The sequence below is a fragment of the Danio rerio genome, chromosome 14 (genome assembly GCF_052040795.2).
Source record: "Danio rerio strain M-AB ecotype USA chromosome 14, GRCz13ab, whole genome shotgun sequence".
NCBI lineage: Eukaryota > Metazoa > Chordata > Actinopteri > Cypriniformes > Danionidae > Danio > Danio rerio.
The window spans coordinates 17,422,825-17,439,335 of record NC_141034.1 but is presented as its reverse complement, the minus strand read 5'-3'; the positions used below and the strand labels follow the sequence as shown (position 1 = coordinate 17,439,335).

The window sequence follows — 16,511 nt, the reverse complement described above, 5'->3', positions numbered from 1 at the left end:
GTTCATTATCCTCTGTGGGACTTGCAGCACACTTTGCTATGAGTTTGGACGCATACTTTTTGAAGCAACCGATCGCCATGCCTCAACGGAACACTAAAAAATCCAGCAAATCAGAGACCGAAAGTAACCGTCAGGATGATAATGCTAACGTTACAATCACCTCGGATGCTAACACCAGCGTCCCTGAACCTGGCACGCGGCAGGTTATTACGGAAATCACGGAAAACATCTCCAAAATAATCGATGAAAAGCTGAGTCCACTCTCTCAACTATTGCAACAACAGAACGAAAAACTTGATGACCATGAAAAACGAATCGCCGAAACTGAGAACAGAATCTCCGCCATGGAAGATGCTGCTGCCCCAACAGAGGGTAAATTACAAGCGATAGAGAGGCGAATTCTGGAATTAACCGAACACTTAGACGATTTGGAAAATAGAGGAAGAAGGAAGAACATACGTATCGTTGGGCTTCCCGAGAATGTAGAAGGTGATCGCCCTCTCAGGTTTTTTGAATCCTGGCTACCGAGCTCTCTGGGCATTCAAACGAAATCCGACCGATTGAAGATCGAAAGAGCCCATCGCGTTCCAAGCAGAGCTTTCAAGGCAACATCTCCGTATCCAAGGGCTGTTATAGTGAGATTTCATAACTACGCGGATAAGGAACGGGTCATCACAGCAGCGAGGGGGTTAGGGAGCGGCGACCAGGCTTTGAAGTTTGGAGATGCTAAAGTGAAGATTTTCCAAGATTTTTCTGCCGCGGTTTTGCGTAAACGGAGGCAGTTTGACGAGGTCAAAAAGCGTTTGAGGGCGGCCGGCGCTACCTATGCTCAACTTTATCCTGCGTCTCTCAAAGTTACACATCAGGGAATTACTAAAGTATTCCAGGATCCAGCTGAAGTGGACACGTTTTTATCATCACTGGAATAAATATCCCCATATGTTTGACGAGGATCTTGTTTCTATGCGTTTAACTCCTTTCTATTGCCATGGAGACAATAAATGCCATGTGTGCTTATGCTGGTAGACTCTATTTTGTTTCGCGTCTTTGACTGGGTCTATATTAAGCCCTCTGTCATTTGGACATGCCTACGTGTTAAAGGTGCACATGTCTGCTGGCGTTACAGGTGAAGTGACTTTCTTTTGTCGTTCAGGATCTCCCCTACACTGAACTGCGTTTATTCTAACCATTTCAGGGTAATGACCGATTTGAGTTTGAATCCAGTTTGCACTGTTCATTGTATTATAGTTATTTGTTCTTTTTTTCTTCCTGTTTTTGTGCTATTCAGCTCACCTCAAATATAAATAAGGGTCTATATTCTTTCTTATGGGAAATCTCTTTGGTCGGATTTTGCCTTTTTCTTTTATTTTATACATGTCAGTTAGTATGCTTAGGATTTGCTCATGGAACGTTAATGGGATACATACACCTGTGAAGAGGAAATCAGTGCTCACATTTCTTAGGAAGGAGAACGTTGATATAGCCCTCCTTCAAGAAACTCACCTTGATGATAAAGAACATCTTAAGTTGCAACAGTTAGGTTTTAGTCAAGTTTTTTTTTCATCATTTACATCAAGGAGCCGAGGAGTGGCCATCCTATTCAAAAAGTCTTTACCATTTAGATTGGTAAATTGTATTAAAGATAAAAATGGGCGTTATTTGATTGTGAAGGGTATGTTGCAGGGGGAAGAAATTGCTATTATGAATGTATATTTTCCCCCTGGCCATCAATGTGATTTTTTAACAAGTGCATTTGGTAAATTTCTGGAATGCAACACCGCTCACTCTTTGGTGGGAGGAGACTTTAATTGTCAGTTGAACCCACTTATGGACAAATTTCCTTCAGGCTTAGCTCCCTCATTTCAGGCCAAATTCATTAATTCCTTATGTGAAGATTTAGACTATGTGGATGTGTGGCGAGCACAGCATCCTGCTGATAAAGAATTTACTTTCTACTCGAAACAACATAGTAGCCACACGAGAATAGATTATTTTCTTGTGCCTAAAGGGATACTACAATTTATAGATAACAGCAGCATCGGTAATATTATAATATCAGATCATGCTGCTCTTTTCCTACAATTAAGGTTACGGAGCTCTATAAATCAAACTAGGTATTGGAGATTTAACCCTTTAATTCTCAAAGATAGTGAATTTTGTTCTTATTTTATGTCCGAATTCCAGTCATTTTTTACTATAAATTCTTCTTCTACAGAAGATAAATCTTTGCTATGGGAAACGATTAAGGCATTTTCAAGGGGTCTTATAATTTCTTTTACAGCTAGTAAGAGGCGGAGACAAACAGAACAAAAGGACATTCTAGATGCAAAACTTAGGCGGGCAGAGGGGGATTATGTCCAGAATCCTAGACCAAATAAATTAAAAGAAATTACTGCCTTACGCTCTGCGTTAGAGTCATTGCATATAAGGTCTGCTGAGAGGAAAGTTAGATTTGCTAAGCAAAGGTTCTATGAACATGGTGATAAGCCAGGGAAATACCTGGCTTATCTTACTAAGAAAAAAGCAGATTCTCAGTTGGTGTCTTCTATCAAGGATGATCGGGGGCATCCATCCTCTGATGTTACACTCATCAATAATACATTTGCTAACTTTTTTAAAACCCTGTATAAATCAGAATCCCCATGTAATTCATTAGAACTTATGGATGTATTTTTTTCTAAAATTAAATTACCCTCTATAGCTGAACATCAGAAAATCACTCTTGATGGTCCTATTACAAGGGAGGAGGTATTAACAGCAATCAGGAACCTACAAACTGGGAAAGCTCCTGGTCCAGATGGATTGAGTAAGGAATTTTACACAGAGTTTCAAAACATTTTAGTGGATCCTCTTTTAGAAATGTTCAATCATTCCTTGGAGAATGGTATTCTCCCCCCTTCTTTAAGGGAAGCTAATATCTCTCTGTTACTTAAAAAAGGGAAACAACCAGAGGACTGTGCCTCTTATAGGCCAATATCTTTATTAAATTGTGACTTAAAAATTCTTGCTAAAATCCTTGCTACAAGGCTTGAAGTATTACTACCTCAACTTATAAAAGAAGATCAAACAGGTTTCATTAAAGGACGTAGCTCTGGTAACAGTATTCGCAGATTATTAAATATTATTGAACTTTCACATCAGCAGAAGATGGAGAGTCTTGTCATTTCAATGGATGCAGAAAAAGCATTTGATCGAGTTGAGTGGCCTTATTTGTTCCTCACACTATCTAAATTCGGTCTGGGTAACAATTTCATTAGTTGGATCAAATTGTTATATACTGGCCCTCTTGCTGCAGTAATAACTAATGGTCTGCGTTCCTCTTGTTTTGAGATCAGTAGAGGAACTCGACAAGGCTGCCCATTGTCTCCGCTTCTTTTTGCTTTAGTAATAGAACCTCTCGCTAAATCAATTAGGTCAGATTTAGGCATATATGGCTTAACTATAGCTGATAACCAGCATAAGATTAATCTCTATGCTGATGATGTTCTTGTTTTCTTATCAAAACCAGAAATATCTATAATTAATCTTATTAATGTTATTAAAGAGTTTAGTGCCTTTTCAGGCTATAGGATTAATTTTAGTAAATCTGAAGCAATGCCTTTAGGTAGTCTAAAAACTATCCCGTCAAGTTCAGTTTCTTTTCCATTTAAGTGGTCTCCACTAGGCTTTGTGTATCTAGGAATACAAATAACCCCTAAATTTGACCAGATGTTTAAATCAAATTTTACCCCTCTTTTTAATCGGATTAAACTTGATCTAGAGAGATGGAATACTCTTCCTCTATCCTAGCTGGGGCGAATTGCTCTTTTGAAAATGAACATTCTTCCAAGATTGTTATATCCGATTCAGATGATCCCAGTAATTTTTTTGCAGAAAACTTTTAAAGATCTGGACAGATGTTTTAGTTATTTTATATGGGCTGGTAATAGACCTCGCATTAGGTTTAATACATTGCGTCTACCGGAGGATATGGGTGGTCTCGGTCTTCCGGATATTAGAAGATATCAACTGGGTGCCCATTTACGTTACATTAATACTTGGATTTCAGAAGACCCAGCTTCATTGTGGCTGGATATAGAGTCTTCTCAATCACAGGTTCCCCTTCGCAATTTGCTCTTTCTCAAAAGAATGAAGACTGTTAGAGTAGCTTCCACAAACCCTATAACTTTAAATTCTGTCAAGGCTTGGCATTCGGTTAGACGACTAGATGGTAAGTCATGTTTAACATCAATTTATACTCCAATTTGTAATAATCTAGATTTTCCCCCAGGTATTAGTGATTCACGTTTTCAACAGTGGGATCATAAGGGACTTTCTAAACTAGAAGATCTCTTTGATAATAATGTTCTCATGTCTTTTAGTCAGATTTCACAAAAATATTCTCTGGATGGACGAGACTTTTTCCGCTATTTACAAATAAGAAATTATATTCAAAAAGATACAACACTTCTTACTAATTCAAGTTCTTCAGAAATTGAAAAGCAGCTATTTAAGATGCACTTGATCAAATCTATAAGTTCATTTTATAGTCTGTTATCGGAGTATGCTAATACATCTACACATTTTCTTAAAATAATCTGGGAAAAGGAACTTAATATTCAAGTAACAGATGAAGATTGGAATATAGTTTGGAAAAATGCAAAGATTTTGCATATGTAATAAAGTTAGAGCTATCCAACTTAAGATTCTTCATAGAGCTCATATTTCTCCTCTCCAGCGTAGTAAATTTAGAGCTGATTTCTCTCCACTCTGTCCCAAGTGCAAGACAGAAATGGGTAACCTTACCCACTGTTTTTGGTTTTGTAACAAAATACAGAGGTTCTGGTTGGGGGTTTCCGAAGAAGTGAGTAAAGTTTTGGGTGTTTCTGTGGTTCCAGATCCAGCATCTTTTCTGTTAGGAATGTCCCCTCCTGTAAGTCTTGATAAGTACAAAATGAGGCTTTTCAATTTCCTTCTTTTTAATGCAAGAAAATGTATACTTTTAAAATGGATCTCGGATAAGGCTCCCTCTGTTAGGATGTGGCACCGAACTATTCTTGAATATGTGTCGTTAGATTATCTGACCTGTATTGTACATAACAAAAGTGGAGTTTTTCATAAAATCTGGGAACCTTTCCTGGCATATATTGATTTTGATATTGCTTCAATTCTGACAAGAGGATTTATTTAAGAATGTCATGGTTGGTTTTATTGATTGTTTACACTTACTATTAATACTTCAATATTCTTTAAATTTTCCAGACCTACTGAACTCCCATGTATGTACATAGACACCTGTAAAGCCCTATTTTTGTTTGTGAGCTGAACTGTACCTTTTTGTTTTTGTTTTCGTTTTGTTTTTTTTGTTATTTGTTTAACTGTTGTTGTCATTGAATCATCATTATTTTGCAAGGATGTTATTTTATTTATTTATTATTATTTGTTTATATGTATATAAAAGCAAAAACTTAATAAAAATATATATACAAAAAAAAACACCCATCTAGTTGATCTGGCCGCGGGGCTGTGGATAAATCATTTCCAGACCCACAGCCAAAGCAGCCCGGAAAAGCATTGCCATCATGTCTGCTTCTAGATCCGACACTGCACTCACCAGAAGGGAGGGATCGGGTTCGAATCCTCATCAGACAATGTCAGTCCACACTCCGATGCAGTGATGGACATCTACTCCTCGGTGTCATCATGTGAGAGGGTGACCAACTGGGAGGACAGAGCGCTTCTCTCACTCGAAGCTTGGATGGAGCGCGTGAAGGAGCAAGAGGTCCACAAGCCCAAGGGGGGTGGATTTACTAATATATTGACCCTAAGATGTGCCCGAGTGCCAACCGTGGTGCAGGGGACCACTGGGGTGGGTCGCCCTTTAGAAAGAGTGAGCCGCGATCTTAATTGCGCAACAGACATGGACTGCCCGCAAGCACCACATCAACATGCTGAACCCCCAGACATGGAATACAGTGCTCGTGCCCATCATCGGGGGACGGAGAACCACCTCATCCAGAAACGCACGGTCAGAACAACGTCTTGAAAAGATGCGCTGCACAACCATATTGCTTACCACTCTGGAGGACTGGACCCAAAGAATGCCAGGCAAGGGAAAAACCCAGCTTGACTATCTGCTGCCGCGTATCGCGTATCTAGACCAGAAAAAGCAGCCTGCTTTCTCGTTTTCTCACTCTGTAAAGATTCTCTTGGAGGAAGCCCTTGAACACCCCCTCAAAAGCTTGCCTCGGCGTGGCACGAGTGGCGTCTTTATACAACAACCAGGAGTAGCTCAACAGCCTGCTACATGTTCTGATTTGCATTGGGGTTTTAGATTGTTGAAATGTACATGAGAACGGCGAAATTACTGTGTTTGAGGCTCATTTGGGTATGGGGTATGGCCGATTGTGATAGGGTGCATGAGGTAAGTGATGGTGATTGATGTTTGCAATGACCAATCATTGCAGAGTACTCTCCTATTTAGTGCTGAAGGCTGTAACCTGTCATGAGGCATGTTCTGAACTCCACTTCCTGTGTGGGTGTGGGTGTGGGTGTGGGTGTGGGTGGGTGTGGGTGGGTGTGTGTGTGTGACGGCAATGGCTTCCAGGTAAGGTGCAGTTAGTATAGCGGTTTGCTAATTGTTTAGTGGCTGGGGTTGAATGCTTACTCTGTGTTGTTGCATTTCAGCCTGCCTGGTTTGTGTGCGTGTTTCCATCAGTGTTTGGACTGATTGGATGACTGACTGCCCCACTGTAAGTTTTAGTGTGGTTGGAGACTATATATCTATCAGCGGATTTGAAATAAGAGCACTTCATTCATGTTTGGTAAGTGTTTTTCATGTCGTTGTAAGTTGGAGTGTTAACCATTGCCATGATTTGTAACCATGTGTGGATGTTTGTTATAGGATTCTCCTTCTCCTTTGGATCGTAAACTTGCCCACATTTCTGTTGCTGCTGTTTAGGAACATTCATGCTACAATCCAGAAGCATTTAATGCTACTTTCTGAGCGATGCTACTGTCTGAGTGCTGACTGAACTCTGTCTAAATCTAAGGTCTAGACCTTTTTTAATTGTATTTTTAAAGTAAATGGAAGGTCCAGTTGCGTTGGCAGACCCGGAGCTGACAACTGAGTGGTCCATCATTGATCTGGTGAAATTGTGTCCATATTTATTTGCACCAAAGTGTATTTTGTGAATGTTACTTATCTGTAACTTTAAAATTAGTGAGCCCATTTCAAGAGACCCTCATTATCAATGTGTATTGAGTTCTAAATTACTGGTTTCTGCATCTGTGCTTTGTGTAAATAAACCTGTTTGAAAGTGAACCCCCTTTTACATTGGTGGCTTTTGGCATTTTCTTTTTTTTTTCTTGCAGGAACTGTGGACCTACGGGTGAAGGAACCTTTTTTGGTGGTGGTGTTGCTGTTCCAATGTGTGCTGTGGTAACTTTTGATGCATCAGGGTGTGTGACTGGAGTGTGCTGTAGTGTGAGTGTATGGTGGATAACTTTCACGAGTGATCACTCTTGTGGGTATTGCCCCAGTCCTGTGAGATAATGCCTCTATTTGAGAACATTGATTTGAGAGTATGATATTGAGTATTTCCTGTGTGCGATTGAATGTTAACCACTTTCATTGCCTTTCGTGAGTAAGCCCTCCAGAGCTGACTGGTCATCAGGACCTATTTTAGTGTTTGTCTATTTGAAAGAATTGTGAATAACTTTTGTATTTTTGTATTTACTCGTGTCTCCTGTCTGCTCCTTAAACTGTAAAAAGAGACAAATCTGTGTGACCTTTTTACATTTTTCCTGGGTTTGAATCCCAGGTGGCGTAGTCGATATTAAAATGAGATTAGTCGTTGGGTTGGGGTTCAAAGTGAACTAACCCTAAAGCACCTTAGCTTCCCTTGGTCTCCCACCTTAGCTTCGTCCACTCCGCTACACTAGGTATACCCAGGATTTCTTTATAGGGCACCTTTAAGTTTTTGTATTAAAAAAAAAAAGTCTACGTAGTGATGCAGAATTTTTTTTAAAACTAAAAAACTCAAGCAGTATATTCATCCTTCTGTTTTTCAAATTCACGTTCCATTTCAGCATTCTATGAGTTCATCATCACTATAAGCATCATTTGATTAATTGTATTTTACCCAAACCAAAATTTGTCACAATTCAGAGGAGAACACATAGGGAACAGGTGCAAACCAGTTGAGTTTGGAGTGCAGAGAAAGTTATGTTTATGAAAAGCTTTATGTTTGTTTTGTACAAAAAAAATATTTTGTACTTTATCTAAAGATGTCTTTAGATAAACAAGGAACATGGAACACAGAAAACAGTGTAGAGGGTATCATGGTACAGGAAGGAGGACACATATGCTGAATGAGTGTTTCAGTTAGTAGGGTTGGGAGGAAACAATTGGGACAGTTGAGAGCAGACAAATTGGGGCATCTGTGTTCAGGGGAAACAGGAACCAGTTCAGAGACAGAAGTAAGGACTGGATAGTGTTCAGATGCAACAGACACTGATTTGGGGACAGGGACAGGCACAGGAACAATTTCAGGGGAAACCACGAATGCAGGGACAGGGTTCAGGGGTCGAAGCCGATACTGGACAGCTCTTTAGTTGAACTCTTTATGAAGCACGTAGCAACTGGAGCCCTTCTCTGAATAGGTTCAGGGGCTGAAATCTTTGCCACACCATGTTCGAGGACTAGAGCTATTGCTAAAACACTAATTTCACAGCAATTGGAGACTGGAGCCATCTTCTGAATACATTTAGGGGCTGAAGTCAGCACTGCACTGTGCTGCAACAACTCTCTCTGGAGTGAAAAGCTCTCTCTAGACTAGAGCACAAGTCGTCTCTGGGACTTAAGCCTTCATTTAAAATCACTTGGGGACTAAAGCCATCAGCGGAAAACACCTAGGGGCTGAAGTCAACACTGTGCTGTGCTCAAGGTCTGCCCTCTCTGGAGCAGACCCTGGGGCTGCTCTCTAAAGCAGATGTGGGCTCTGGGACAGCTCTCACTTAAGTGTGAGCAGGCACTAGGTCTGAAGCATTCATTGTACAGTGCTTGTACACTGGAGCCATCTTCTGAAAACACTTAAGAGGGTGGATATTCTGAATGGTGAGCACTGTACAAGTCAACATTAAAGGTGCAGTATGTAAGATTGACACTCAGTGGTTTTAGACATTGCCATTTTAAATCAAAGCACTTTTTCACCTAAGTTACCTTGTCAATCCCACTATTGGTGATCTAGCCCCATTATTTTAAAGTGGAAAATATGTTAATCCCTCACTAATTACTCTTGCGTTACTGCAAGAACTGTGCATGATCAATCATGTGGGATGGGTGCACACCAAAGTTATTATAGTCAACGAAAGCGAACAAAAAAATGAAAACTAATTATGTAAAATAATTTTCGTTAACTGAAATAAAAATAAAAAGGAGAGTTTTTTTCAAAAACTAGAACTAACTGAAACTATTGTGTGTCACACCTGCTGCAGTGCCCTCTGGTGGTTTTCAAGGGCACCAGTTTTTGTTTTGGTTTTTGTGTTTTGTATCCTAGTCATGTGATCACTCCTTGTTTCCAGCTGTCCCTCATTGTCTAATTAGTTCTGTCTTTTATAAGCCCTGTTATGTTGTGTTTAGTTTGCCTTTGGATTTTCAATGTTCTGTTTAGGTTTGTCGTGCTTTATTCGTGATCTGGTTCACCGTGTTTGGTTCGTTCACTTTGTTGCAGGTGTTTGTGTTTGACTCTTTCGCACTTCAGAGTCTTCTGCTGCCATTGGCCAGATCGAGCCGATTCTCCTCGAGTCATCCTCTCTGTTGCTCCCGCGACAAAAACATTGAGTCGACATGACAGCAGCACAATGACAGCATTAAATACTTAAAACTATTACTTTAAGACATTTGTGCCCAATAATGGGTGTTATTTCTGTAAAGCGATCGTGAACGAATCTTTTTAATCGGATCTTCTTAGTGAACCGGTTGAACAACCATAAAATTATTATTTTTAAGGGTATTTTTAATGTATACCTTCTACAAACTTATAATGCATATGATTTGGATAACACCTCTCCAATCCAGTTCTAGGAATCTGAGTCCTCCATAATACACACACTTATTAATTATTCCTACTTGTCTTCCTTGTGATGGAGAGTAGGCAAAATCTAAGTGCGGACGGGCCCCTGCGCCTGTGCCCATAATGCCCATTGGTTAATCCTGCCCTGCCCATCACTACGTCTAACCTTACAAGCAGCCTTGCACACATATTGTACTTAGGGCTGCTATCTTGTGGGCTGCTGTATTTGAATTTGAGGATGGGTAGATGGTTGTGGTAGATGATAGTGTTCATGTGTCCTCTGAATACATGTTTCAAAAAAACCTATGACTGTGTTTTTAATTATACAATATTTATCCTGTTGATTTTGAATCTTGCACCTAACAAATATCCTTATTTAGAAAAAACTGAAGCTAATACTGAAACTAATAAAAACTAAACTAAAACTAAGACATTTTAAAATATAGAAACTAATAAAAACTAGGAAATCTGCCTCTAAAACTAATAAAAACTAACGGAATTTGAAAACAAAAAGTCAAAACGAAACATAAACTAAAACTAATGAAAAATCCAAAACTATTATAACATTAGTGCAGGCTTAGATAAAAGTATCTTTATCATATGTTTACAGAACAAGCCTTATTTCCTCATGACCACAGCTCCTCTGACACCCTTTTCCAATGCATTGATGAAATTAACAGAAGGATGTGTCAAAATTTTCATTTTCTTCAGTTAAACAAACAGAAAACTGAATCAATACATTTGGGTAAAGAGATGAGGTTCTCACGGTGAATGCGTACCTTGGCTCTAAGGGCCAAACAACAAAAAAATAAGCTGGAGTCAGAACAAAGTTTCAGTAGTCACAGCAGTGACTAAATCAGCATACTATCATCAAAAACATTGAGGACTTGTTTATGTTTTCATCACCATCAGATTACTGTAATGGACTCCTCACTGGCCATCCCAAAAAAGACAACCTTGCAGCTTATGCAGAATGCTGCTGCCAGGATACTGACCATAACTACGAAATCAGAGCACATCACACCTGTCCTAAGGCTTTTACAATGGCTCCTAGTTACATTCAGAATAGATTTAAAGTATTATTACTTGTCTATAAATAACTACATTAATACATCGCATATGTGCTCACTAAATATAAACTAATCACTCAGATAATCAGGATCAAGTAAATTAGAAATTCCAAAAATTCTGTCAAAACCGCCTAAAATCCGCCGGAAGGCAGTAAATCCGCCTTCAGCTACTATGATCCCCACTGCTGCAGTCAGCTTGATCAGATGTGCTCCAACTTTAGGGCACATTTAAATTAAGACTTAAAACACATCTGTTTAGCTCTGCCTTTACTGAGTGAGCACTGTGCTACGTGTTACCTGTGCTACCCAATCTAAAGGGAGGGCTGTTTATGCTTGTAAATCTCTTATAAATAGCAATTATTGTATTTAAAAAGTGCTGACTAATGTCTATTAATGTAGAGGTAGTGCTTAATAGATAATGAATTAACTATTTGCTAATGCTTAATAAATGATTAACAGTGTTTAGTTATTTAGTTACCAATGCATAGTTATTAAAATATAATCATGTTCACAGAACAATGTAGGTTGTGTCAAAGCAGCTTAGCATAGACGTTCTTGTAGATTGAAACTGTGTCAGTAGAGTAGATTGAAACAGAACCATGGCTATCTGCTTTTAAAATCAACAGGGCATGTTTTCAATTACTTCACGTCTGAGAGCTAGTTCATTTTTAACTGATTCTGGTATTTTGCAATCCTACATGCTAGTATTGAGAAACGTGAGTTTGCCCAATATCCAATAGAGAAGGCACAATGCATTCTGGGTATTTAGGACAAGGGTGTCTAATTCCCAATCATCTCAATTGATGTAATTTATATATTATATATTTATATAAATTTAGGCATTTATAAAGGTATTTACATGTTTGACCCTTTTTCCAAGTTCTATAGTATATTAATCACCAAAGACGTCAAAATAAAACATAAACTTAGAATAATAAAACTTTGTGAACACTCACTATTTCTAGGTTATCAGGATGTTAAAGAACTTTGCACTTTTTTGTAAAAATAACACAATTTTTTGTTGCTTGCATTTTCGTAAAAAAGAAAAAAAAAGAGAGTCACTGAAACTTTTTCATAAAGTCATAATAGAAAACATTGCATGGTAACACTTGAGTAAGTAGTAAGAAGATAAAATAAATGTCATAAATAATTTATAAAACATTTATTTCTTGATTTCTTCATTAACTGAACTAAATGGAGTTCATAATAACTAATATAATTATAAGTATAATTTCCTAATTAACAGTTGTAAATTAATTATTATTAGTTGTAGTAGTACTAGTAGTAGTCCTATATGTATAAAAACTAAGTAAACGAGATGGGTAAATATTCATAAATTTGTCTTATAATATGTAAATATGTTAATTTTATAGACGTTACTTCTGTGATCAGTAATATATTGGTTATTAAATATTATTTGGTGATAGTTCACAAGTAGTTCACAAGTAGTTCTCAATGGCAATATTTGTCTTTAGTAACTATCAAATACCTAAAAAAAATCAACATTTCTCATATCATTTCTCGTATCATCATATACATGAAAAGATTAAGGGTGCTTTCACACCTGTGAATCGATTTAGTTGTTCCGAAACAGAAATTACAATTGTTACATTGTTGCTCTTTGCTCTTGGAGCGGTTCGCTTTCACACTGTAAAGTTTCTAATCAGACCAAAAGAGCTAAAACAAGTCACGTGCGAGTAAACTCTCCTCACATTGGTCAGGGTGTCAGGGTTTATTTTGCAGCGTCCCGCTCAGCTGTCAGGAGAGGTGGTGGTTTGGTGGTGATTAACAGGGTGCGCGTGCGCGCGCAAAGTGTCTGAGGAGAGATGCGGTGGGGAGGGGTGAGAAGGGTGCGCGACGATGCCTATTTGAGGACCGGGAGGGAGACGCGAGATTACCGGGAGATCATCACTCGTTTGCGGGCATCCGTGGACTCGCAAAACTTCCCGCCATACTCATAATTCTCTCTTCATATAGCCGTAAGCCTATTACATATCCATAAAACACTGTGATATAACAGCGCTCGGATCAGATCGCTTTATCACTGCAATCGAACCGCTCCAGGGTTCGTTTCAATCGAGCCGAGACCACCTCTTTCAAGCGATCTCGGAGCGATTACTTTGGTGCGGAACAGAGCGCGATTGCCCTGTTCACATATGCCAAACGAACCGCGCTAACTGGGCAAACGAGATACATTCCGAAACAAAAGTGTAGGTGTGAAAGCACTCTAAACCTCCTCTGATAAATTTTCTAAAGGGTTTTTCTAAAAAACCCTGGCTATAACTCTGCAGGTCAGTGGGTCTGTTTTTTTTTTTTTTTTGTGAAGGGGGAGGGGAGTGAGGGGAGAAAAGGCAACGGGGCATTCATTCCACCACGACAAAGTCACTTTTTAAAATGGCCACAGACAATCTGCAAGCTCTCAAGGTGGCTGGTCCCAGTCCACTAGTTCAGAAGATGGCTTTTGGTCCTAAGTCTGTTCCCGTCATTGTTCCAGTCCAAGTTCCTGTTCCATCATCTGTGCCACAAGAATGGCCACCACCACCTGAGTTACCAAAGCTGCCAGAGCCAGAGCTACCAGATCCTCCACCACTTTCAGAGCTGCCAGATCCTCCGTCAATGCCAGAGCTGCCAGATCCTCCAGAGCTGCCAGATGCCCTTCCTGAGTCCCTGAAGAGTGTGCCAGATCCTTCTGAATTTCCTGAATGGCGGGCACCAGATCCTCCTGTATTCCCCTAATGGCAGGCGTCAGTTCCTCCCAAAATCCACGAATGGCCAGAGCTGAGTCCCATGAACAGCAGACCCACCATCTGGGATGCAAAAATGGCCAGAGCAGCCACCTGAGTCCCTTGAATAGCCACCAGAGCTGTGCGACTTTCCAGTGCCGCCAGAGCCATGCAACATCCCAGTGAGCCTGACCCATGCGACTTCCCAGTGCCAGCAAAGACGTGCAACTTTCATTGCTGCCTGAGATCTAAAGATGGCAGCTGCCAAAGCTAAAGATACCAGAACCATGGATGCAGCTGTCTGATCCATTATTGTCTTCTGATCCTGAGCCTCCTGCTCTGCCTGTTTCCTGGACTCAAGTCTCCTGACTCACTTAGGCTGTCTGCTAGTGCCTCCTGAACCTAAGCCTCCTGACCAACAGGGGTTTTCTGAACCACCAGAGTCTCCTGAACCTGAGCCTCCTGACCCACTGTGGTTGTCTGAACCACTAGTGCCTCCTGAACTAGAGCATCCTGACCCACTGTGGTTGTATGACTCGCCTGTGTTTTCTAAACCAAAGCCTCCTGAACCTAAGTGGTAGTCTAAATTGCCAGTGTCTCCAGAACCAAAGCCTCCTGATCCACTGGGGTTGTCTGAACCGACAGTGCATCCTGACCCAGAGCCATCTGACCCACTGGAGTTGTCTGACCCATCAGTGCCTGCTGAACCAGAGCACCTTGACCTACTTCTGCTCCAGGCCCCCCTTCGCATCTGCACACAGCAGGCCCACCTCCAATTCATGGACCTGACGTTCTATCCCTCCCCCTGTTCCGCCTCCACTCCACCTCCCTCATGGACTGTATTTGTATCTGAAAAAAAAATTACTAATAGTTTCCTTCTTAGACTTTACAGACCTGAAACTTGCCTATAGCACTTATTCATTGTTGCTCTTATAGTTGTGTAAATTGCTTCCTTGTCCTCATTTGTAAGTCGCCTTGGATAAAAGCATCTGCTAAATGACTAAATGTTAATGTAAATGGAATTCGGTCCAAGAGGCAGGGCTTTGTCACAATCACCAGTTGTCTAGCCTGCACAGATTGCTGGAGAACTACAAATATCATCATGCACCTCACACACACCAGTTCCAATTCTCTCACTGATTGCACTCACACAGCTAGAGCTCATGATAAACTAAACATATGGACCATATAAACAGCACACACACACAGACTTTGCTGAGTCTTCTTATCCTGTAGGATTACAAAGTATTCTTTTTCTAGTCTTACCATGCCTTTAGAATCCTTGCCTTGTTCTTTGTTTATTCTGTTTGTTGCCAGCACCAACCTCTGCCTGTGAGCATGACAATGCTTTTGGATTTTCCTCATGTATCTGTCGGTTACTGTTTGACCTTTGCCTGCCTGACTAAGCTATTAAAGAAACTGCATTTGCACCCTCAACTTCATTGTCAACCGACTTCTACTGTTACACTCCCTTTTTCTAAAAAGCTGTTGCAATCTGAATAACAGTTTGAATTCTGTTAGAGTCTCAGAGATAAAGAGATTTTTTTGAACCCTCATTTTCCAGTTGTATCTTTCAAACATTGCCCCTTATGACTTGTTTTGTGGTCCAGGGTTAGATTTGAATTTTGAATTAAACAGTTTAGTATTAGTTTTAAATTTTACTGTACATTAGAATTGACAATTGAGAAATAAGACAGGTATCTAAAATGTTGGCAAAAGGTTGCATATTGTCACCGACTTGGTCCCAGTCATTCCCCGCTCTTGCCAGCAGAGGTCATCATAACTTCTAGATCGGACTTCTAGACATTAAATCATCCACTAAAACTGATAAGCGCACACACCTGTTCCTCATCCCACTAACGACTCACACTCACCTATATAAGCCACACTCTCACTCCAGTTCAGTGCGAAGTCTTGTTCTGCCCCGGCTAACACTACTGAGCGTTTCCTGATCATTGCCTGCTTTCCCGTTGACAACTTTGGATTATATCTCGACTCTGTATTGCCTGCCGCCCGCCCTGTGACTAACTACAACTGTGTTTTATGTGAGTTTGCACACGCTTAACATCTGTGTGCTGTTTGTTATTAAACTCTGTTTAATAAATGTACTGCAAATGGAACCCTCTGTGTCAGACCCTCCGTTACAGAAGATTTCGCCCAACATGGATCCTGCAGCCATGAAAATCTTGTCCACAGAACTCACAGCCAAGCCCAGGTACTAGCGACACATCAACAACAGCTTTCCCATCTAACCCAACTGACGGAGGAACTAGTAAGAACATTGCAGGGTTTGAATGTGACTTCCACAGCACAACTCACCGCCAGTTACTCTCCTAGTCAAACTCCGGTAACCATTACACCACATCACTCCAGCCCTCACCTGGTGTTCCCTGACAAGTTTTATGGTAACCCCAGTAGATGTAAAGGTTTCCTCCTACAATTTAAGCTGTTTGTCGCTCAACAACCCCACAGGTTTTCTGATGAGAACAGTAAAATCGCCTTTGTCTGTTCGTTGCTATCTGGAAAAGCCCTGGATTGGGCTACTGCGGTTTGGCCCGAGAGCACGCCCACTTTCCCCACGTTTAAGGATTTTCTTCAGCGTTTCTGCATTGTGTTTGATCACCCAGAAGGAGGATGAAACGCAGGTGAAGAATTGCTTTCTA

General features: G+C 40.3%; 1 protein-coding gene and 1 long non-coding RNA gene across 2 annotated transcripts in view; one reads left to right on the top strand and one right to left on the bottom strand.

Moving 5' to 3' along the window:
• Positions 1-16,511, bottom strand: part of immt (inner membrane protein, mitochondrial (mitofilin)) — a 905,839-nt gene that overhangs the window by 808,263 nt on the left and 81,065 nt on the right. The window lies entirely within an intron of this gene.
• Positions 6,498-7,303, top strand: LOC147833908 (uncharacterized). The gene is made up of 3 exons (XR_015507349.1): positions 6,498-6,586; positions 6,667-6,803; positions 6,884-7,303. It is a non-coding gene; the product is annotated as an uncharacterized LOC147833908 (long non-coding RNA).